Here is a 24732-nt window from a genome sequence, read left to right as displayed (position 1 = left end):
TTACTTAAATGCACATTAGAAAACTACCGGGTTTTCTTTTAAGGTAGTGAGATAATGTTCCACTTTAAGTAAATGCATTGAAGCAAAACAAAAGTGAGCTGATTTAAAGAAGAACATTAATTAAACAATGATATAGGTGAAATATAGGCATGGGAAGAATTGCAAAGGTGGTAGGAAATGGTTGGTATTGGGAAACTAATATAGAAAGACGGAGAACAAGGAGCAGTTTTCAAATAGAAGAATGACACACCCGATGAGTCTCTCGCGAGGACACGGCTGGTGGAGGACACCCGGTCTGGCTGCATCTATCACTCTCTCCTGCACCCGCTTGCCCTTTAATCCCACCCGGACAGTTCCACAGACTGGGCTTGCTTTGCCCCGCGACCGTGCGCCTTTGTCACATAGCTAGGTGGTGGTTGGGCAACGAACTCTGGAGCCAGAATGCCTGGATTTGGACCCCAGCTCGCCACTTACTGGCCGGTAATCTGGGTACACTGTTGTGCATCGTCGTTCCATATGCCAGCTCACCGGGTTACAACCCAGACAACGCAAAAAGTCCGTATTTGTAAAGGGTTCCAAACGTGCCTGTCAGCAAGTCCTGTGCTACATACGTACGTGTTCATGAAAATAATGGGTCTTATCCACCCTAAAATCCACGCTCCCAGTTGAAACCAAAAGGCCATCAACTGATGAATATATAAAGAAAATGTGGTATGTCCACGCAGTGAAATAGTTCCGGCCATAAACAGGAATGCAGAGCAGATACATGTTACGACATGGACTGACCTTGAAAACATATATGCTAAGTGGAACGAGCCGGATACAAAGGCCACATATTGTCTGATTCTGTTGATAAGAAATGTGCGGAATAAGCAGACCCATGGAGATAGAAAGTAGGTTAGTGGTTGCCAGGAGCTAGGGGAGAGGGAAACGGGGAGTGACTGCTTATCTGACATGGGATTTCTTTTTGGGGTAACGAAAATATTCTGGAATTAGATAGTGGTAATGGTTACACAACTTTGCAAATACACTAAAAACCACTGAATTACACTTCAAAATGGTGAAATTTATGGTACGTGAATTCTCTCTGAAACAAACAAACAATCCAGCCAGAAGACCATCTCTCCTCTCTGATTGCCCTCTTCCTCTGGGCTCCCCTGTTCAGATCACATGCCTTGTTATATAGCACAGTACTTTAGCGTAAGACAGTTATCCCCAGCGGGGTGTGAACAGGAGGAAAGGAAAAATGCCCTGCTCGCCTACAATGCCCCAGAATTTAGCAGAATGACCCAAACCCAGTAGTTGCTCCAGTAAATGCTCATCGATATAGTAAGCAGAACATTCATTACCACCTGAGGGAAGAGCAGGTTTGAAGAGTAATTAATTTCCTCAAGGGTGTAGGCTCTGAAGTTCCAACCCAGTAGCAAAAGGTCTCATGCCCCTGCACAGGGGCCCAACCCTGCCAAGTATTAAAGAGTGTGTACAAAATAGCATAAAAAGCCCTTTCTTTCGCCATCGAGATTGAAACAAGCTTAGACTTGGATTTCTTTCTCTCTCCTGTCAACGAGGCTTGTTTGTGCTGGGCAAACATGCAAATCCTGAATTTAGAGATTGTTGGAGCACTAAGAGTCTCTGCTCTGATAATCGCTGACCTGCCAAAGCCACTGTTAGCGAAACAGGTACAATCGAACCCTGGCATGGAAGCAACACTCTGGGCGCGCACATGTTATGCAGTAACTAGAAGTAGCAGAAATCCCACAACCGTGGCACTATCGAATGAAGGTGAGTGTCTTATCCGTACGTTCCTCAGAGTCAGCCTGCTAATCCCGCTGTCATCGCTGATTTGGAAAAACAAGATGACATGAAACATGTGAGCTATCTGCAGTGTTTGGATACACTTCTATCCTTTTTATATCCACATTGTTTGGGGAGGCGGGTGTGAAACAGAAAGACACAAGAGAATGAGAACTTCAATTTGCAATGCCTGGATTAAACTGTGAGTCCCACGTGAGCTCAGCAGTCCTCTCACGGAGCCTCGGTGCCCACCTCTGTAAGACGGGGACCACGGATAGCGCAGGGATGGTGTGTAGATTACGTGAGCTAAAGTGAGGGACGGTCGTAGACAGAATTGCAGGGTGGTGTAGGACAACTACGTGAAAAAAAAAAAAAAAAAAAAAAAAAAAGGCTCAAACACATTACAAAAGACCCTAAAGGAAAAGAGCACAAAATTTAAGTAGGAACTCTGGTGATTTTTCTTCCATTTTAGTTTCCTTTTTTTTTTTTAACTTTCTATGAAGTACAGTACACGCTTTGCCCATGAGACAAAGTCCTTGTGATCTGTTTTCTTCCCACATCTTCGCCTCATGTCTTGCCAGGCTCAGGGATTCCCCCCTAAATGGCAACTACCTACCTGTTTCCATATCTCTGAGCCTCTATCAAGCCTCATTCAAGAATCACCTCTAATTCGGGAGCTGAACTTCCGGGTTTCAAACTCTGGCTCCGTCCTTACTAAGCTATGTAACCCGAGGCAAGTTACTTAACCTCTCTGTACTACAGAAAGGTTCTGGTCTGTGGAATGAGGATAATAATTGTATGTACCTCATAGTGGCTTTATGCGGATTAAATGGGTTAATCTTTGTAAAGTGCTTAGAATAGGACTAGGCACTTAAGACATGTTATGTAAATGTTAGATATATTAAGGGTCTTATTTTTATGAGGACCGTAAAATCTCCCATTTGCCCTGCTACTCCCCTTCAGGTTAAACTGATGCTATTGATTCCAGTAGCATCTAGAATATTTCATTTTTAACGTGTCTGTCTGTCTGTACCAGACCACAAACTCCTTTAAAGCAGATCTACTCTTATTCCTAGAAGATAAATGTAGGCACAAAATAAAGAGTTTTCAGCGAATCAATGAACAAATAAACAAACACCTCTATTCTAGAAAGAACAAAAGAACTTTTTTGTTTGTTGGTTTACATGTCTCACCTTGTCTGTGAGCTCCTGAAGAACCCAGAGTATTTCTGGGGCACCTGGGTGGCTCAGTCAGTTAAGCCTTCGACTTCAGCTTAGGTCATGATCTCACGGTCCATGGGTTCGAGCCCCACGTCGGGCTCTGTGCTGACAGCTCAGAGCCCGGAGCCTGCTCCGGATTCTGTGTCTCCCTCTTTCTCTCTGCCCCTCCCCTGTTCACGCTCTGTCTCTCTCTCTCTCTCTCTCGAAAATAAACAAACATTAAAAAAATAAATAAATAAAAGAACCGAGAGTATTTCTAACCCATTTTGCATCTCCAATGCCTGGTACAGAACCTACATGCACCCAATGAATAAATGGCTAGAGCTCTTACTACCAAACAGGCCAACAAAACACACTGCATTTTCAAGAAAGTTTTGCAAGCCAAGTCAAAAGCACTATTCAAGACTTGAGAAAAACCATATGGCATCTTAGATTAATTTGTCCAACACAAAGATAATCATGTATATATATATATACATATATATGTATATACATATATATATATACACATATATACATACATACATATATATATATATACACACATATATATACACATGTATATAACAATCATGAGAGGAACAACTAAAATAATCAAACTTTGGATATTAGTTCTCCATATAAGATGTATACCTTTTCAGAACAGAAAGATGAAGACTGAAATAAAAGAGAACTCAAATGTCAAAAGCATGAAGGGACAAGAGAGCCAGGGCTCAATTAAATTAGCTACAACTAGAAGCTTAAAAGTTAGCTTTACACAAGGGTAGTAAATGGTAGAACCAGTTGTCCCTAAAGATAGAAGGCAGGAGAATGGAGATAAGCTCCCCAGAATCTGAATGAATTCACTCATTCATCATGTAATTCACTCAACGGATCAGTAACATGTGTGTGTGTGTGTGTGTATAGAGATAATGGTTGTGTGTGTGTGTGTGTGTGTGTGTGTGTGTGTAGAGATAATGGTATCTAGGGTCCTGAACCTAACTGACATTCAAACTGTAACTAGAAATTCCAGGAATTACCTTACATGACCTGACCTGGCATAATACAAAGGGTATTCCATGATTGTAAATAATTTCTTATAATAACTACATAAACCATAAACTAAGCTTCCCTCGGCTAAGAACAACTGCAAACCTAAATGCAGTTATCTTTCTTCCCCAAATCTCCAGGACATCAAATAGTAACACAAATGTTTCTTCAAAGGAAAATGTCAGCCTAGTACATGGAGTTCATTTCTAACCATCCTTTAATGTTTGTTGTCTTTCTAAATGTGCCTGTATACCAGCATGTATTTATTTAACATAGATCTTCTCTCAGTTTAAAGCAATGTATAAGGATTTTTCATTTTAAATGAATTTAAAATACAGACTTGATAAAACATAGGATTTAATCTAAAGCTTTCAACTGAAGGCACCTTTCAGTCTGAAAAGATTCTAACAAACTTTCTCAAAACCCAGCTCTGTTAGAAATTTATAAATGCCAAGGGGCGCCTGGGTGGCGCAGTCGGTTAAGCGTCCGACTTCAGCCAGGTCACGATCTCACGGTCCGTGAGTTCGAGCCCCGCGTCAGGCTCTGGGCTGATGGCTCAGAGCCTGGAGACTGTTTCCGATTCTGTGTCTCCCTCTCTCTCTCTGACCCTCCCCCGTTCATGCTCTGTCTCTCTCTGTCCCAAAAATAAATAAAAGTTGAAAAAAAAAATTTTTTTAAAAAAGAAATTTAGAAATGCCAAGACACCTCTTAAAAAAAAAAAAAAAAAAAGAAAGAAAGAAAGAAAAGAAAGCATGACAAAATTTTGTGAGTGTTTTGGTGATGAGTAGGTACTAAGGAAAAATTCTCAGAACCTGAGAAGGGGGTGCAGTGACTGACATTAAGCACTGAACCTGTGGCAAAGAGAAAAATAAACTGTTAATTGGGGATTTTTTCAAACTTAATTGGGGTGCTTGCAAACACTTGCATCCTAAGAACAAAGTTCAGCTCTGGGGCACCTGGGTGGCTCAGTTGGTTGGGTGTCTGACTCTTGATGTTGGCACAGGTTGTGATCTAGTGGTTGTGAGATCGAGCCCCGAGTTGGGCTCCTTGCTGAACGTGGAGCCTACTTGGGATTCTCTCTTTCCCTCTCTCTCTGCCCCTCCCCACTTGGGTTCACTCTCTCTTTCTCTTTCTCTCTCAAAATAAATAAACTCAAGATTAAAAAAATTTTTTAAAGAACTGAGTTCAGTTCAACTTTGTCCTGACCTTGTCACCCAAACTCCTTCTCTGACCCTGAATCTTCAGCAAAGAGATGGGTGTTAAAAACTAAAGGAAGAAACACTATTTGCTCAAGTTGTATAGGACTGCAGAGGTTGTGGAGAGCAAAGACTAGTCTACAATAGGGTTTCTCAACCTGGGCACCACTGACATTTGGGGACAGATAATTCTTTGTTGTGAGAGGCTGTCCAGTGCACTGCAAGTTGTTTAGCCCCATCCCTGGCCTCTGCCCGTAGATGCCAATAGCACCCCAGCCCTCCCAGACTGTGGCAACCCAATAATATCTCCAGACACTGCCAAAGTCCCCTGGGAGGACAATCCTCCCCAGAAGAGAAGCACTGGTCTAGAATCACCCTATATGCCCACAATATTATCTATCCCAAATGGGATAGCAATCAAGAATCAAGTCTGTAAGAACTTTGCAAGATATGGACAAGCCATCCAACCTAGAAAACCGAGTTTTCTTCCTATGATTCAATGCCAAAGTAACTGCCCTTGTAATTCATCCCCCTTCCCCCCATGTACTCCTATCACCCTGATCTTCCCTTTAGATATCCTAGGAGAAACCTCTTACATATTTGAACTGTGAAAGTAAAAGGACTTAGAGAAATTTGGGGTGTGCAAAGCATGTCTAGTCCCAAATCCTCCCTCCTTTCTACCCTGTTTTTTAAAAATTTTATTTAATTTCAACCCTCTGTTCTCCATATTTAAGAATCTCTTATGTTTTTGTCCCCCTCCCTGTTTTTATATTATTTTTGCTTCCCTTCCTTTATGTTCATCTGTTTTGTATCTTAAGGTCCTCATATGAGTGAAGTCATATGATATTTGTCTTTCTCTAATTTCGCTTAGCATAACACCCTCTAGTTCCATCCACGTAGTTGCAAATGGCAAGATTTCATTCTTTTGATTGCTGAGTAATACTCCATTGTGTGTGTGTGTGTGTGTGTGTGTGTGTGTGTGTGTGTGTATACACACCACATTTTCTTTATCCATTCATCCATCGATGGACATCTGGGCTCTTTCCATACTTTGGCTATTGTTGATAGTGCTGCTATAAACATGGGGGAGCACACCTGTATCCCTTGGATAAATACCTAGTAGTGCAATTGCTGGGTTGTAGGGTAGTTCTATTTTTAATTTTTTGAGGAAACTCCACACTGTTTTCCAGAGTGGCCGCACCAGCTTGCATTGCCACCAACAATGCAAAAGAGATGCTCTTTCTCTGCATCCTTGCCAACATCTGTTGTTGCCTGAGTTGTTAATGTTATCTATCCAGTCTTAAAGGCAAGGAAATGGAAAGCCAGTAAGGTGAAGTGCCATATCCAAGGTCACTTATCTGCTAAGTCAGTGGCAAATCTTGATAAAAAGACTGGGTCCTAGTGCAGGGATTTTCCCAAACCTGACCTCGTTTAGGAAGCTTTACAAGAATCTGGATCCTGACCGCTACTTACCAAGCAAGTTGCTTGACCCATCAGTGCCTCATTTTCACCTTTGCCAAGTGAAGATAATAATAATAGTAGGATCTACTTCTTAGGGGTAGTTCCGTTAATCAAATGAGGTCATGCCTGGCATACAGTAAGTGCTCATTCAATGTCAGCCGTTATTAGCCACTATTACTTTCTGTTTTTAACTTTCAATTCCAAATAGTTCAGCAATTACTCAAACACAAGCCTCCCTCTTACTCTTTTTTTTTAATTTTTTTTTAATGTTTTTATTTATTTTTGAGACAAAGAGACAGAGCATGAGCAGGGGAGGGGCAGAGAGAGAGGGAGGTACAGAATCTGAAGCAGTCTCCAGGCTCTGAGCTGTCAGCACACAGCCTGACGCCGGGCTCAAACTCACAGACTGTAAGATCATGACCGGAGCCGAAGTCGGATGCTCAACCAACTGAGCCACCCAGGCACCTCCTCCCTCTTACTCTTTGTGATTATTGAGGGTACACATTATAGCAGCTCCTCACCAGGGTAACTTTCTTATCAAAAACACAATTTAAATGAATGTGAAACCTTCAGGCACTACATATCCTTTTGGTAAGTGACCCATCTTATGCACAAATCCAAACCACACCATTTGGCCCAATTAAGCAATAATAAATTTGATTACGCCTCAGGTGCTCCACGGCTGTTGACACACCAGAATGCAAGGCTGCAGCCGTTGACAGTTTCTACGCCATGATTACCAAACACTGTCCATTGTAACCTCTTCTCCCACCTCCACCCACCACCCCTAATAGTTGATGACTTTTTAAAACATTACTTTTTTAAAAGTTTTTTAAAACATGTTTTTTTTTAAAACATTACTTTTAGACTGAAGTCTTCCAGTATTTTTAAATAGCATTCTATTCCTACAAATTTAAAAATATACACTCAGTCTTCTTTTTTTTTCTTTCTAGAGAAACCACTGGTGGGGGAGGAGGGCTTGCAGCGGTGGAACTAAAACAGATAAAGCTTCCATCCCTCTAAGCTCCAAAAGCCGTATGCCTTATTTGTAATCATACCCCTAGTGCTCGCTCTACAAATTCAAAAATCGGGTTTGCTAGATACAAATCAGCCTTTCACAATATATGTTCAAGTGTGTCCGGGGTAACTGGGTGGCTCAGTAGGTTAAGTGTCCAACTCTTGGTTTCAGCTCAGGTCATGACCTCACATTTCACAGGATCAAGGCCCATGTGAGGCTCCGCACAGACAGCCTGGAGCCTGCTTGGGATTCTCTCTCCGCCCCTCCCCCCCGCCCCTCCTCCACTCACTTTCTCCCTCCCTCTCTCTCTCTCAAAATAAAGAAATAAACTTTAAAAATGAATAAATAAAGTGTGCCTGTATTGGCTTCCAGTTTCCACTCACATAATAAGCAGAAGTACAGAGGACCCTTTGGAAAGTTAGGTAGAGAAAGACAAGAAATAATATTTGCATGTTCTAAATGGATCCATTAAAAAAATTGTTTTTAATGTTTTTATTTTATTTTTCAACGTTTATTTATTTTTGGGACAGAGAGAGACAGAGTATGAACGGGGGAGGGGCAGAGAGAGAGGGAGACACAGAATCGGAAACAGGCTCCAGGCTCTGAGCCATCAGCCCAGAGCCTGACGCGGGGCTCGAACTCACAGACCGCGAGATCGTGACCTGGCTGAAGTCGGACGCTTAACCGACTGCGCCACCCAGGCGCCCCTTTATTTTATTTTTGAGAGAGACAGAGAGACAAAGAGACAGAGACAGAGCATGAGCAGGGGAGGGGCAAAGAGAACAGGAGACACAGAACCTAAAGCAGGCTCCAAGCTCTGAGCTGTCAGCACAGAGCCCGATGTGGGGCTCAAACCCACGAACCGTGAGATTGTGACCTGAGCTGAAGTCGGACCCTTAACCAACTGAGCCACCCAGGCGCGCCACCTCCTTTTTTTTTAAATGTTTTTATTTTATTTTTGAGAGAGAGAGAGAGAGAGAGAGAGGATCCTTTTTTTTTTAATGGATCCATTTTCATGTGTTGACATTTAGAGCATGAATTTGCATGCCCCTAAATGGTTGTAACTCACAAGGAAATCCAGTTACATCCTGTAATATTTTTATCTTCTATAATATGGGATGAACTCTTTGTTCATGCATGATTTACACTTAGCTTTCAATATTAAATGTTATTAACTATAGACTAGTACATAATGCACATTAAATATCTTTTATATATTAAGTATGTCATATTCAATTATATCGGCATTTATATTTATTATATATGAACATATAATGTTAATTTATATTTCATATAAATTAACATATTTATATATTAACATATAATGTTAATATATAAAGCAAATGTCAAACGTATATTCAATATTGAAATATTAAATACATATAGGATTGATTTGAATTAGAAGATTTTTGATAGCTGAAACTCAAGATTTGTTAATGTTTTTTAAAGATTTTTTTTTTTAATTTTTTTTTTCGACGTTTATTTATTTTTGGAACAGAGAGAGACAGAGCATGAACGGGGGAGGGGCAGAGAGAGAGGGAGACACAGAATCGGAAACAGGCTCCAGGCTCTGAGCCATCAGCCCAGAGCCTGACGCGGGGCTCGAACTCACGGACCACGAGATCGTGACCTGGCTGAAGTCGGACACTTAACTGACTGCGCCACCCAGGCGCCCCTAAAGATTTTTTTTTAAGTAATCTCTATACTCAACATGGGGCTCGAACTCACAACCCAAGATTAAGAGTCACAGACTCTACCAACAGAGCCAGCCAGGCACCCCTAGATTTTTTAATGTTAACCCATCCCTCCACCAGTTTTCCATACACAATAGATACTCGGTGTTAGAATATTATTGTCATTTGTAATATATAAACACAGGTCATACACCTAACCTGTATCTGCAAATCTGGCCATAGTGAGATGAGAAGGAGAGAACTAGTAAAATGCAAAACAGTTGCCTAGAAGAGGTGCCTCCTGCTTTGCTGGCGGCATCCGATACAAAGGGAAACTTTCAACATCTCCCTGGGCGGGTTTAACAGGCATCTCAGTAAACATGCCCAAACCAGAATGCTTGATTCTCTCTGCACCCCTCAAACCTGCTCTCCCTCAGTCTCCTCATCGACCTGGGAATTCACGCCAGAATCCTCATTCCTTCCCTCACCCCTACATCCAGGCCATCACCAAATACTGCTATTTCCGCCAGTTGGTGAACTCCTGCCACTGCCGAACACAGACTTCGAAAGGGCAGGAACAGGCACAGAAGAATCGCAGGCAGTTAACCCGCTTCCCTCCACCTCCAGGGCCAACCTTTCTTGCCTCCCTTCAATCCAGTCTTCTCCCAGCTGCCAGTTATCTTTTAACTAGCAAATTGTCTTTCACGGCTTCCCACTGGGCTCAAGAGTAACAAAGCGCAAACTCTTTTCCCATGGTCTTGAAGGGCCTACATACTCCAGGTCTCAGTAACCCCCAAACTACCTCATGATCCCCTGCCCTTCACTGCACCACTGCAGCAACATCGGCCTTCTTTATGACCCCCGACATGCCAAGCTTTCTGAAGCAACCTTAGGACTTTCATAAACGCTACTCCATCCAGCAAGGATCTTCCTGTCCTTCAGACGCCTTCCAGCATCCACCTCCCCGGAGGAGCCTTCTTTTGAACCACCCGGCTAGGAGAATCCCACCTATCATCTTTATAGTTCCCGGTAATTCCTTCAGAGTACTGAATCCCATCTCCATGCCCAAAGAAAGCCCTAACAGGGCAGAGGACTATTATTCTCCACAGCATACCTGATACCCCGTGTCTGGCACATAGCAGGTACTCAATAAATAATAGCTGAGTCTGTGTCTACATAAGAAAAATTGGTCTTTCCATGGGGGAAGGGAAGGGGAAAAAATAGTTTACAAACAGAGAGGGAGGGAGGCAAACAATTAAGAGACTCTTAAATACAGAGAACAAACTGAGGGTGGATGGGGGGGTGGGGAGCAGGGGAGAGGAGAAAATGGGTGATGGGCATTGAGGAGGGAGGGCGCTTGTTGGGATGAGCACTGGGTGTTGTATGTAAGTGATGAATCACGGGAATCTACCCCAAAACCAAGAGCACACTGTATACACTGTATGTAAGCCAACTTGACAATAAATTATATTAAAGAAAGAAAGAAAGAAAGAAAGAAAGAAAGAAAGAAAGAAAGAAAGAAAGAAAGAAAAGAAAAGAAAGGAAAAGAAAAGAAAAGAAAAATTGCCTGGTTTAAACCAGTTTAATTCATATTCATCTTTTTTTTCAAGTGTACCTACTTACTAGGTCTATATTTTGATAAATTTTTCTAACTCATAAATAATGACCAGCAGCGCTGTCTACGTAGGCCATTGTTAAGATAAGTCTAATGTAACATTTATGTGCTGTTCATTTTTAATGTCCCATTCAGTACATATAGTAAATAAAAAATGACTTTCAGAAAGTACAATAATTATTAGCTGTTTATTAGGTGTATTTAGTTTTTTGCAATCGCTCAACAAATTGCCCAGTCACTACCAATTGTGATGAGTGCTTCCAAATCAACTTGGAAGTGAAAAAAATCCAAATAATTCTAACTCAGCCACAAGCCAGGATCAACACCAGTCAAAAGCAACTAAATCCAGGATCTTCACGTACCTTCAGCAGAATTTATATACTATTGTTTTGTTTTGTTTCTTTAATGCGAAGAACCTTGCTGGAGGGTGTACTCACCTTCAAGGGCCAGTTCTAATGTTTCCAAGCCTAGTAGCCACAGGATTCTATCAGCCATGGGATAAGCTCTTTCCGGTCCAAGTATAGCTCTAAAAAAGGCATGAGGACACACAGAGGGAGCTGTACCACCAAGGACCAAGAAATGCAGTTTTGCCAAACCAAGGTCACCGTGCAAAAGGAGACAGTGAAGCTGGGGCCAGCAAACAAGTACAACAGGTCAGAGAGTTGTTATGCCACTCAGTAAAAGGCAAGACCGAGGTTTTGTGCAAAGGTTCTGGGGAAATATCAAAGACGCAAACAATGACACTACCACTCTTGTTGCAGGCCATGTCAAGGCAAAGTACCTTTGCAAGCTCTGCAACCAAGAAAAATCTAGATTGAATCCTGTAGCGGCAATTGGCATTTGGCAAAATTTCAAAGGTCAAAAGAGACAGTTAAAAAATAACAAACTTGACAGTTACTTTCAGAACAATCATTCATTATAATTAAATGACAATAGAAAAAGCAATAAACAGCATAGCAACACGAGTTAGACAAGTGTAATTATCTGTAGGGCATGCAATTCACAAGACTGGTTCAAAACGGGGCTGTAAGAATTAGATGGAAATCACAAAAAGATTGCCAAAGACGAGGCTTTGATTTGGAAACGGTGAAATGATTGCGCCATCCCCACACTCAGCCTTGCCTTGCTCTTTACTTAGTCATCAGCCTCCATCAAATGCTCCTGGTGACACAGAAAAGAATGAAACCAGAGAAAATATGGCAGCTTCACAGGGGAAATCTGGGAGAAAATTCATGTTTATTCAGAAAGATGTATTCATGGTTGTATCTTGAGTAGAACTCTAACTCAAGTTATACTACACTTGCTGTCATACTTGTGCTGTGTAGAAGCCTGTGTGTTTTATTCATTCATTCAACAAATATTTACTGAGCACCTACTCTGTGGCAGACTCTACTCTAAGGTACTTGGGATACATCAATAAGTGAAACAGACACTGTAGTGGGGAAGAGACAATGAACTAAAAAGTACCAAATAAAAAAATAGAACAGGGTACGGAGATAGTGCCAACAGGAAGGAGGAAGTGCTTTTTTAGATAAAAGGAGGAAGAACAAAGAGCTGAAGAAGGTGAAAAAGTGAGTCATGCAGATATTTGGGGAAAATGGTTCAGGGAGAGGGAGCAGCCAGTGCAAAGGCCCTGAGGCATGAAACTGTGACTAAAACAGAGTAAGGAAGAGTGATAGGAGATGAAATTACAGAGGTAAAGAGGTATAGTGCCTCACTGGCTTTTAAGTGAGATGGACAGGGACATCTCAGCAGGAGACTGACATGATCTGACTTCTATTTTAAAATAATCCTTCTAGGCAATGTGTCAAGAACAGTGTATGGGTGAGGGCAAAGGTGAAAACAAGGAGAACAGAAAAGCAGATTCTGCAGTTCCAATGACTAGTTCACTGACTAGTTCTAGTCGGTGGAAAAAGGTTCAATCGAGGGATGCCTGGGTGGCTCAGTTGGTTAAGCGTCCAACTTCAGCTCAGGTCGATTTCATGGTTCATGGGTTCAAGGCCTGCGTCTGACAGCTCAGAGCCTGGAGCTTGGTTTGGATTCTGTGTCTACCTCTCTCTCTCTGCCCCTCCTCCACTCGCTCACACGCGTGCTCTCTCTCTCTCTCTCTCAAAAATAAACAGAAAGAAAGAAAGAAAGAGAGAGAGAGAGAGAGAGAGAGAGAGAGAGAAAGAAAGAAAGAAAGAAAGAAAGAAAGAAAGAAAGAAAGAAAGAAAGAAAGAAAGAAAGAAAGAGGCAAGACCCATGACAATTACTAGGAGAATGACCCCTGGGTTCCACTCTGGGAAGGGTGCTGGGAAAATATTCCAAGATCCCTGCCTTCCCAGGCTTGGTGTCCACACTGAGAGTGCTGTCTATGCAGGCAGAGCAAATGCAAATGTAAGGCACAAATCCCAGGGCTCATTAGTACCATCTAAGCTGGTAGTTTCTGTTTACTCACTGGCAAATCTACATATAACTTGAAGTAGATCCCGGAACCCACAATGAAGGGCAAAGAGCAAAGGAGGTCCCTGAGCCAAACTATTGTTTGCACCAAGTGGGAAGAGTTTACTTGTTACTGGATTCCCTTTGCTCTGCAAATAGGATTTTCACTAGAGGCAATCTCTCAACACTTGGGGATCATCTGTCCTCCTTCCTCACCACTTTTCCTTAGCCAAGAGTATAGCACCAGCCCACTGACAAAACCATACCTTTGTGGTTCACAGATGTGTGTTCACCTGACATTATTTCCTCTCTCGGATCTCTTTGTTCACTTTCTCTAATTTGGGGAAAATGTGCTTTTTCCTAACGATGACTAATAAATTCCTCCTAATTTTAAGAAAATGCATTTTTTCCCTTTTTTCAGAGTTACCTAGTAACAAGTCTGAGCTTTTTAAAGGATGTTAATTAAAGAGCAAGAGGGAAAAAAGAGGTATAAACTTTAAACAATGCACTGTAAAACTTCACCCCCTGCCTACCCCTGGCCTCTCCCATCCTGCCATGCTTTCAGAGGCTGGGCCGTGAGGGGCACTTGGGTGGCTCAGTCGCTTCAGTGTCACTTTTGATCTCAGCTCAGGTCATGATCTCAGGGTTTGTGGGTTCGAGCCCCGTGTGGGGCTCTGCGCTAACAGCATGGAGCCTGCCTGGGATTCTGTCTCTCTCAAAATAAATTTTAAAACTTAAAAAAAAAAAAAAAAAAGGAGGCTGGGCTGTGGATGGGACTCCTGTTCTTGCTCAGTCCTGCCTGAGTTCACTACAGCTCCACCATATTTCCTCTATGTAACAATTTTTGGCAAATTTGTGGGGGGAAAAAAAGAAGTTACTCAAATAAATGGGTATAATACAGGGGTGTCTTGCTAGCTCAGTTGGTAGACCATGCAGCTCTTGATCTCAGGGTCGTGAGTTCAAGCCCCACACTGGGCCTAGAGCTTACCTTTAAAAAAATGTATAATACATACCCATGGAATGCAGAAATGCCATTATTTTAGATGGTAATATATTTGGGCAAGAAATTGTTATTTATTGGGCTCTCAACTATAAACTAGAGACATTGAGGGATACAGACATTATTCAGACACAAATCCTATCTCCAAGGAACTTAATTTGGGTTTGGTAGAGAAAATAGTGAATGCACAAAAGTAAGAAATGATATAAAATGACTTGTAAGGCAGATAAGGCATTATGGCAGTTCTAAGAAAGTCCCAGAGTATATATTATGATTATAATGAATTAATACTAACCAACAAAAGTTGCAACACGAATTATTTAAGTTCGATGTACTTAAGGGTTTTTTTTGTTTTTTTTTTTACACAGAATATTCCTATTTTGCATTAGCCATCTCTAAGAACCTATATTCAGTTTTCAGCAGGGCACTCGGCAGTCTCTCACCAACAGATATAACAGTATTATCCCTTTTGTTCCTAATCAACATCTTATAGCTTACCAAAAGAGAGAGGGAAAAAAAAAAAAAGTGTACCTTGGTGATTCTAAGTAACATTTTCTCCATACAACTAAGACACAAAAACCAAAAGAAACTTAGCCAAAAAGTGCCTATCTACAATGGCAATGGTCACTTGATCAAAGCCAAACAGTGAGGTTAGGAAGAGAATCCTGGATCCAACCAGCAAGAGGTCATGAAAGAAAACTCTTACATGGAGTAGGGTCATGAGATAAGAAGTCAAACACAAATGCACCCAAACATGACACATGTACATATCACTTTGACTACGGACCATAGTATATTGACCATGTGCCCGGCACTGTTCTAACCTCTGCTCATACAGTAATTTATTTAATCCTTTATTAATTTATTTAATCCTTATAACAACCCTGTAGAGTAATCCTATAACAACAACAGTTGGGGATATTGAATCATGGACAGTTTTGTTTTGTGTTTTTTTTAGGTAACCTGCCTAACGTCCCCCGGTTCATAAGTGGCACAGCCAGGATTTGAACCAAGGCAGTCCATGCTTTTAGCCACTCTGCCAAGAAGGTTGAATTAGGCACAGTAGTCATTCCTTTCCCCCAAACTGTCATTTTCACTCTGGCTAACCACCTTTTCTTTCTCTCCACGTGTGACCAAAATCTTGCTGACTACCCTGAGAACAAACTAGTCCACCCACAGAGGCGAGCTCCGCTCTGCACCAGCATGCTGCAGCTTTTCCCTTCTATAATCTAACTAAACTCCTGCGCACTAAATTCCCGCGCACTACACACTCGCCTGGGAAGTCTAAAACAGTGAGATCATCTGCATGGAGAAACAGATCAGAGATATCAGCTGATAAACACACACACACACACACACACACACACACACACACGCACGCACGCACACTAGGCCACTGAATTTTCTGTTAATAATAAGTTGCAGTGCCCCATTGAGTTTTCTGTGCCACCAAATCCTCCCAGTTCCAGTTACACAAAGGCAACTTTGTCTTGGGAAGGCTACTGAGAAGATGGGCCTAATCTTGGCAAGGGCTTTGAGGACCATGTTATTATTTTTAAAAATAAATGACAACAAATATTAGTTAAGCTGTCTTTTCAAAACTCGTGGTGCTGTTATCACCATTGACATGGATCCCTACTTTTAGAAACATGAATATTTGACTTGATCTTGAAAGGCCCAAATATACATTTTCAGAATGGCAATCAACTGATCTAAGAGAAGTAGCACCTGGAAAAAAAAAAAATCTCCTTTGTTTTATTACTTTTTTTTTTTTTCTTTTGGCATGATGTGAAATGCGTCACAAAAATGATTGAGCCAGGTCTCAGTGCTCTGAAAGGTAAATATTTTTATTATAATTCTCACAGGTTGGCATTTCCTTGGTCAGGTGGAGGCATCCTGTTCCTGTTTCAGTGCACAATGCACCACATTCATTGTTCCCCACCCACTGCCCATTGGCACATGGAGTTAACTCTTGCTCACCCACCTGTGGATTATCCATAGCTTCTGGGATCAAATTGTCTTTCTCCCCGCATGGTGGAAACTCAAGGAATATGAGCAAAATTGACTATTAGCCAAAGCAAAGCACAATCTGGAGGCTAAAAAATCAGAAACTCCTCTTTCACTCAACGTATACCCACCAAGCACCTCCCATGATCTGGGCACTGGACCACCATGTTCCTAAGAACCACAAAACTACAGTATCCCCAAAGACAAATATGATTTGAGGAGACTTGGAGCTTATTTTCTTGATTAATGTGAATGGCTGTGACTTATAAATAAAATATATATATATATTGCACTACCAGGAATCTGCTGAGGCCAAAGGATTGACATTTTCCCCAAATCACAAAGGGTTTTCAGGGTTACACTAGCACTTTGCCTTCTCCTGACGTCATCTTTCTTAAATAGCCTTCAGAAAGGTAGAGATTGTACTTTTGATTTCTAAAACGACTCCACTCAAACATGACAGAGTTTACCAAGAGAGCAACTATAGACTACAGTCAATCATTTCTGGAATAGTGAGTGTCAGTTTACCTCATGTGTTGTATTTTACAAACATATAAACTGTACACGTATGTCTAAACATACCTACAAATCATTTTACATAAATTAAGTTCCTCGGATGACAACAACGGGATATTCACAACCACAAAACAGAATGCTCATATTATATACATAAGTTCCATCAACTGAACTGTGATTTTTTTTTCAGGAGGCTAAAAAATCAGGAGTCTTAAACCACCACAGAAAGTAGAGGAGGAGTGGAACACAGTTGAGTCTTCCTTTTGTAACCAGTTGACTTATGGTCCTACCCAGGGATGATATCTTGAACCCTTTCAAACTAGGCATCTATTGCAGAGTGCAAGGAACATTTGAATTACAAAAGGGGGTGGGGATGAGCCTCAAATCCCTACAGTTGCCAGTTCCCCTGCAATAGTTTGAGGGCATTGATAAACCTCCATGTAAGCTTTCTGGTGAGTTCTACGTTACTAACAGTATTGGAACTCACCTGTTTCTTGGCCACTTCCTCCACCAGACATCTTTCTCCTTCTACTGGAAAATTCCTCCCTCACCTTTTCCAGGGCAAAATATACAAAGTTTCTGAAAAGAAGGGGCACACTGACTTCAAGGGGAGAACATCTTGTCCCTCCCCTCTTCCCCATGCAGATGCTGACAGAATAGAGGGAGAGGCAACTACGAGAGAAGCAGAAACCATCAGAAATCAAGTGCAGACCACTTGAGGAGAGTTTTACTGACAAGATGATTCAGACCACACACAAAAAGTGGCAGGGTGCCATTTCCCCCTAAATCCCTCTAACCTGAGATGTTTCCCACAACCTGAGGATCCAGCTGAACAATTACTTATTGCCATTTCCACGACAGTTCTTTTCTGGAGGATCTAAAGGCCTCCCACCTCATAACCCAAGTCATTCCTGCGTTGCCCTTCTTGAAAATCCTTTTTCAGTTGTTCTTTGAAGCCATTACTCTGAGCGGGTGGTTGTTTGGACTAACACATACCTCTTACAACACTAAACCAGAAAATCGACACCATCATAAGACACAGAAACTGCACCTAAGAGGTGAAATACATGTCTTCATCAGGCCAGTAGTTGAAACGTCCCAATATAACTTTTAACTTGGAATTATTCTGACAACCACTTTTTTTTATTATTTATTTATGTATTTTTACTTTAGAGAGAGAAAGAGAGTGCATGGGGGAGGGGGACAAAGGGAGGGAGAGAGAATCCCAAGCAGGCTCCGTGCTCAGTGCCGACATGGGCCTCAATCCCATGACCCTGGGATCGTGACCTGAGCCAAAATCAAGTGTCAGACACTTAACCTACTGAGGCATCCAGGAGCCCCTGACAACCACTTTTTTTTTTTAATTTTTTTAATGTTTATTTATTTTTGAGAGATAGAGCATGAGCAGGGGAGGGGCAGAGAGAGAGGGAAACACGGAATCCCAAGGAGGGTCCAGGCTCTGAGCTGTCAGCACAGAGCCTGACACAGGGCTGGAACCCGCAGGCTGTGAAATCATGACCGGAGCTGAAGTCGGACGCTTAACTGACTGAGCCACCCAGGTGCCCCTCCTAACAACCATTTTTTAAGCTGCATTCATGTCTTCATCGTAACTTTAATGTTTAGCACACAAATTCTAGATTCAGGCAAAATATATCCTTTTCCTAAATCTAATGAATCCCAGACTTAAGCCCTCTTCAGTGTGAGTTTTTTCCTAGAATTATGCATCCTCTGGGAAAACCTGATCACAATTTCACTTGAACCCCAGTCCAGTTATAAGATCTCTGTCCTCCTACCAGCACCCCTACATCTATTTCTCTGCCTATTCCTAAACAATTAGAAGGCACTAGAAATGCAGAGGCGGAATCCTGTCTGAAACAAGCAAATACTTTCCTATAGCAGCCAAAACTCAATCATTTGGGACATGATTTACTTTTAATCTTCAGATCAAGAGGAGGATTTGGAAAGCAAAGGTATTTTGCAAAAAAAAATAATGATTTCTTCTACTTTAACCTTCTAATCTTTGTTTAGATTACCTAGAGCAAGTTCCATTACTAATAAACCAAAGAGAACAGTCTAATCTAAATGTTCTTATCATGTGAGGTGAAAAAAAATGTGAGTAGTCTTAAACATTAGTTAGAGCAAGTATCTAGGACATGTGTCCAGAAGCACAGTTTTGTTGCTTTCTATCTTGAGTCTGTCTTCAGTGTCACCAACTGTTTTGGGTGGAATCCTTTCAAAATTTAACCTAGAGCAGCAAGCACAGGTGGGAATCAAAAACAAATATGTTGACCATTAAAACTATAGAGATTGGAATATAATGATGGTGCCAGATTTTCAACCCTACAAGCTTCAGAAAACTCAGTAACCAAGAGGAAGCCAAAATATCCTCAAAATTTGATTATTTTCAGCATACGTTCAAAAAGACCCTCGAACAGATGAATTTAAGAGTAGCCTCGTCAGGTAAAGAAGTATGACAGGCTAGCTACGCTTTGTTTTTGTCAGGTTATTTCTTCATTTAACAAATACTAAACATTAATAATGAAGCTAGACTTTTGTGAAATTTCTGATTCCTCCTTCTCTCGGTACGCAGTTATTAAGACAAAGAGGCCAACGGTGTGTGTATGAGAACAGGGTGAATGAAGGATTAGGTAGGCAAGAAAGGATACAAAAACCCCCATTTCTTTCTTTTCCTCCTCCTGTTTCCCTTTCAGACTGAGTTGGTTTTGTTTCCCTCTAAGATTTCAGATCATCAGTCTGACAAAGATTATTGTTTAAATTAATGGCAACACAAATTCCTACAAAGTGCTATCTCACTGCCTTGTCTAGAGATTGTGTTTTACGCCACTGACAACCTTTCACCTTTCAGAATCGGCACCTGCAGTTCTCAAACACTCGATCTAAGTGCAGTTGTGCTTAAAACTGCGGCAACTTCTTCATGTTTGTGTGGCCAACCCTTTGCTTTCTCTCCCCTGAAAAATGTGTGTGACTCCAGCATTAAAACTTTTAAAGAACTTTGAAAGAAACATTTCTAATCTGCATTCCTGCTAAAGACAACGGAGTGAGTCATTAGGATGCCACCAGAAAGAAATTGCTTGATTTTTCCGTACAAACCAGTATGGCCTGTAAGTACCTTGAAGACACTATCTTTCTATCATTTTGATAAGCCTCAGGAAAGAAGCCACATCCTCAAATGCCTTGGGACAGTACCCAAGAGTGGATGGACTCTTAACTAATTAAAAAATGAATCATTTATTTGCAAAATTCCACATCATTTATTCTAACTGATTTCCTAAATATCCGGTGACTGGTGATTTGTCAGCTGTCATAATTCATCAGCCCTACACTTTTACGCAGAATGAATTTGTAACTTTAAACAACTAAGCCTCCTTTGGAGTGCTTAGTTTTGTGCTACCTTTGGAGGTAAAGGTGCTACCTTTGGAGGTAAACTACTGCAGGCAGGCATTCCCCCCATCCCTGCCCCCCAACCTTAACACTTCAATGAGATAGATGCCTGTCATGAATATTTCCTCAATCGCAAGTTAAGAATCAGATTCTAAAAGTCACCTGTGCCACTGGATGGCCCAATGGTGTGTTTTCAAGGATGAAAAAAAAAAACGTTTCTTGTATGAAAAAGGCTTCATCAAAGGTTCCATCAGAGGAAACACGATGGGGCTGTATAGGATTTTCTGCTTTTCCTGAAGCTGGCACTTTTAAAATCTTTTTATAAACCATTTCTTTCCCACTACATATACCAGGGTTGAAGGGAGAGTGGTACAATGAGAGAGATCAGGGCTGAAGAGAGAAGAAAAAGGGAAAAAAAATTCAAAATTGGGACCCAAATGTAAGATTAAGGGAAGGTAGTTTAGAAGGATTGCCAAAAAACCACCTTACCTTTGTTATGTATTTGGAGTCGCCCACTTCAGAAATTAACACCATTCACAGCCCGGTAGCAATTTACACAGCTAGGAAGTAACCTACAACATCTTCTCGGCCTCCCTCTTTTTAATGTAAAACCAAAATAAGGAGTGTCCAGCTACTCCCCACTGCGCCGCTTAAAGCAACAGATCGTTTTAGGCTCAACTCCCAGACTCTGGGAATTCCAGTTTGTCAGAATTTCTTAACCTTGGAAACCTGCGGAGAGAAACTCTCAACGAGGACAACTCCCTAAGCCCCGGCTTCTCACTGTCCCAAACTGCACATTCCAAAGTGGGAAGCAGGAGCGATAACCAGAAGGCAGCTCTCGGGGGCTAAATTCCTGGCGGGAGCGAGAGAACTTGAAAGCGCGGCGATTCCACTGGCCGAGCGGCGCCGGGTCCGCACCCGGGGGAGACGAGTGGCCCCGAGAGCCCGGCTGCGTCCGGCGCTGCGCACGGGGAGCGCTCCGTGTCTGCTCTCCGAGCTCTTCCCTGTTCCCTCCTCCCTCCTCCCGCAGCCCTCCCCCAGCCGAGGCCATTCGCCTCACAGTAGCAAGGTTGTCTCTCGTCTACTCCCTTCCCTTAAACTCACCAAACCAGATTTTTACTCCCGACACCGGCAACTTCCCGTAAATCTGCACTGAAATTTTATCCTGCTCGCTGAGCCACCGCTGGCTAAAGGCCAGTGCAACATTCCTGTTGTTTTAGGAGCGCAGATACCTTTGCTGAAGGTTAAAAAAAAAAAAAACAAAAAAAAAAAAAAACTGCCTGGATGGGAGAGATTTGGGGACTCCACCAGACAGATTTCTCCCCGCGCTCAAAAAGTCACATCCAAGTCAGACACCCAGAAACGGCCCCACAAGTGGCACCTGCTCCACCTGAGGACATGTGTCCTCAGACGTCTGGCCCCCTTCGGGTTGTTCAGAGAAATCAAGCAGAACCATGTTTGAGGAATAAGGAACCTGCAGCTGAATCACGAGCCGAACAGTACCACCCCACCCCCGTTCTTCCCCCTGGTAACAAAAAGTCGTTTAACCAGGTAGGATCACAGCGAGCCCCGCGGCGGGCCTAAAGGAAGGGGGGGACCTCCCAGAGTGTCCTTACCTGAGGCACAGCACCGCTTGGACGCGCGCAGGAAGGAACGTCACGCGGACGAAACCCTGACCTTTGCCGGGGCCTTCGCAGCAGGGCCTGGGGCCTGGGCGCTGCTCGTTCAGAAGTGGCTCATTTTAATGCGCTCTGACCTAAAGTTACAGCTGGTTTCTAGAAAGGGAACAAAAAACACTGCATTTAAAAACAGCAGCCAAGCCCTCCCTTAACCTTGCCTGATCTCTGGGGAGTTGGCTCTAACCCCCACCCCATCCCCATCCCAAAGAAACCCGCAATCTGTGCCCCACCCCTTCGCATTACCTGTTTATACAAGAGTTAAGGAGCCTCACGCATTTCAATAGAGCGCTAAGCCTGTTTGTAGGCGCGTAACCGGCCAACAGGAATCGAATTCTGTGACTAAACAAACTAGAAGAGGAAGCAGGCACCACCAGGAACCTAAAACGGAGTTGTGATTTCGGGTTGCAGTGTCACCAACTGAGAAAAAAAAAAAAAAAAAAAGGACTGTTTGTCATTGGGCTATTTTAGTGAAGACTAGTCCAAAAAAAGGGAGGTTTTTTGCTGGTTAAATGAGTTAATACATAGAAGAGCTTAGAACAGTGCCTGGCACATATTTAGCAGCTATTAGCAGTAGTACTGGTAGTAGTTTTTGTACTATGGATTTTTTCAAGGGCATGATCAGAGTTAGAAGTTGGCTCTAGACGCAGCCCTGCTATTCGCTAGCTGTAGGGCCATGAGCAGGGTTTTTTTAAACTTCTCCCAGCTTCTGGAAGATTCCAGTGACGAGATTTTTGCTCACAGTTTACATTGTAGACAGTCTTGCATACATTGGAAAGTAAAGTTCCTGTAAAGGAGTGTCCAACTGATTTTCATCTCACTTAAAAGTTGCGAGATTGACAAAACACATGGAGATAAATTGGCCTGTGCATTCTGTGAAGTTCACTAGTAGAAAACTCAGGACCAGCAATCAACCCTAGATGTGTGCTTCATTCTAATTTGAATTTAGGCCCTTGATTTGCTGTCTGACCCTGGGAAAGTTACTTACCCTATTCAGTTAGAAGCTGCTGCTGGCCAAATAATAGTCTTTGCTATTTGAAAAACAGTGTGAAATAGGGGGAAATAATTTTTAAACTCCTCATAAATATTAAAAGGGGATTACTGGAGGCTAAAAAATGTGATCAGTGCCAACAGGACACCCTTTTTCCTCCACTTAGCTTCACCTTGAAAGAAAGAAATCACAATCCCTTTTACATTCATGAGGCCCTTTGTACTTTACCAAACACTTTCACCCACTTCATCTTATCTGATCTTACAAATCAATCCTGTGAGCTACTTTAGCCCCATTTTGCAGATGAAGACACTCAGGTCAATTAGTTCCAGGTTTCACTGCCTAGTGAGGCGGGGACTCGTTCCCAGTTCTAGTTAAATCTAAAAGCAGCATTTGCCGCCTTTAGGAAAAATGATTCCAAAAACCAGCAAAGAATTCTGAAACATTTTAGATCCCTTTGGGATTTTTATCTTCCCTATGGGGTAAGATTTAACTCTGATCAATTAAACATTTTCTGGGTCATAGGGGAGCCTTGCGTGGCTCAGTTGGTTAAGCGTCTGACTTCGGCTCAGGTCATGATCTCACAGTTTGTGGTTCAAGCCCTGCATCGGGCTCTGTGCTGACAGCTCAGAGCCTGGAGCCTGCTTCGGATTCTGTGTCTCCCCCGTCGCTGTCTGCCCTTCCCCCACTTTCTCTCTCTTCTTTCTCTCTCTCTCAAAAATAAATAAACATTAACAAATTTTTTTAACATTTTCTGGATTTAGGTTTATTCCCTGTCAATACAGGTGAGAATGAACTATCAACAGCAGGCAGTGAGACTACTCCAGGGTTCTCTTACCGTATCTAAGGGTTGATGCGGCCAGGCATGAACAAGGGCTCCAAAACCTTAAGATGATATAAAAACTCCAGCTCTACATTAGCCTGGATTTTTTCTTTTCTTTTCCAGAAGTATCTGGAATGTGGTCTCAAGAACCTTTCACTGTTAGGGATGCTTTGAGTTAAAGGATTCAAGAGAGGATATTCTCAGGCTTACTGATTTTTCCACCTGAAAACAGGATTTTCCATAGGAAACACTGGGCCAAAGCCTGGGGATTAAGACCAGGAAGAATACCAGTGAGTATGCAAGTGTAGAGATCACGGGCTCCAGGTGAACTGGGGCTGGGGTCAGAGAAGATGGCTCTTGAGGAGGCACAAGTCCCTGGAAGCAAGTCCTTATGGAGTTCTGAGTCCATTACTTTCTCTAAAATGTAGCCAGGCACTTCTGCTTCTTTCTCAGTTGTGCCCAGTGCCACCCATTAAACGGTTATAATATTTGTTCCTAACTCCTTTGCACTGTCCTCCCCAGGCATATGTGAAAATAAACTAACTTTTTAAGCAGCAGGCCATAACAAAAGAAATATCAGCTTTCTCATCATTTCTTCTTTGTGGCTGAGCCTTGATGCCTGTTATTCTTCTTCTTCTTCTTCTTCTTCTTCTTCTTCTTATTTTAATTCTCAGGAAAATCCCATGATCTTAAGGCATTTTAAGTTTGCAGACCCCTGTGCTTTGCTTTCTGCTTCCTTCTTTGCCTTCTGCCTATAAGGCAGTGTGCTAGAGTGAGCACAAACAGCATAGAGTTGGGTATCCCACAGATGTGAGTTCGAATCCCAGTTTTATCTCCGCTATGTGATGCTAGGCAAATTGCTTAACTGCTCTGAGCTTCACGGTATC

The 24732-nt window shown here is 42.2% G+C and overlaps 1 protein-coding gene across 3 annotated transcripts in view; it reads right to left on the bottom strand.

The window, feature by feature from the left end:
- RBM47 (RNA binding motif protein 47) overlaps nucleotides 1–22408 on the bottom strand; it is a 163886-nt gene extending 141478 nt beyond the window's left edge. Inside the window, exons 1-2 of one of the 3 annotated variants that reach the window (XM_045474958.1) lie at nucleotides 22278–22408; nucleotides 21972–22130 (exon numbers count right to left, since the gene is read on the bottom strand). The gene's annotated coding sequence lies outside the window, so the exon portion shown is untranslated. Of the gene's footprint in view, nucleotides 1–20844; nucleotides 21077–21459; nucleotides 21567–21971; nucleotides 22131–22277 lie in introns of those variants that run through there. The other 2 variants (XM_045474962.1, XM_045474961.1) reach the window with 2 other exon arrangements.
- Nucleotides 22409–24732: the final 2324 nt, after the last annotated feature.

The sequence above is a fragment of the Leopardus geoffroyi genome, chromosome B1, assembly GCF_018350155.1.
Source record: "Leopardus geoffroyi isolate Oge1 chromosome B1, O.geoffroyi_Oge1_pat1.0, whole genome shotgun sequence".
Taxonomy (NCBI): domain Eukaryota; kingdom Metazoa; phylum Chordata; class Mammalia; order Carnivora; family Felidae; genus Leopardus; species Leopardus geoffroyi.
Note: the sequence above shows the minus strand (reverse complement) of the source record. Positions and strands in the feature narration are given on the sequence as shown.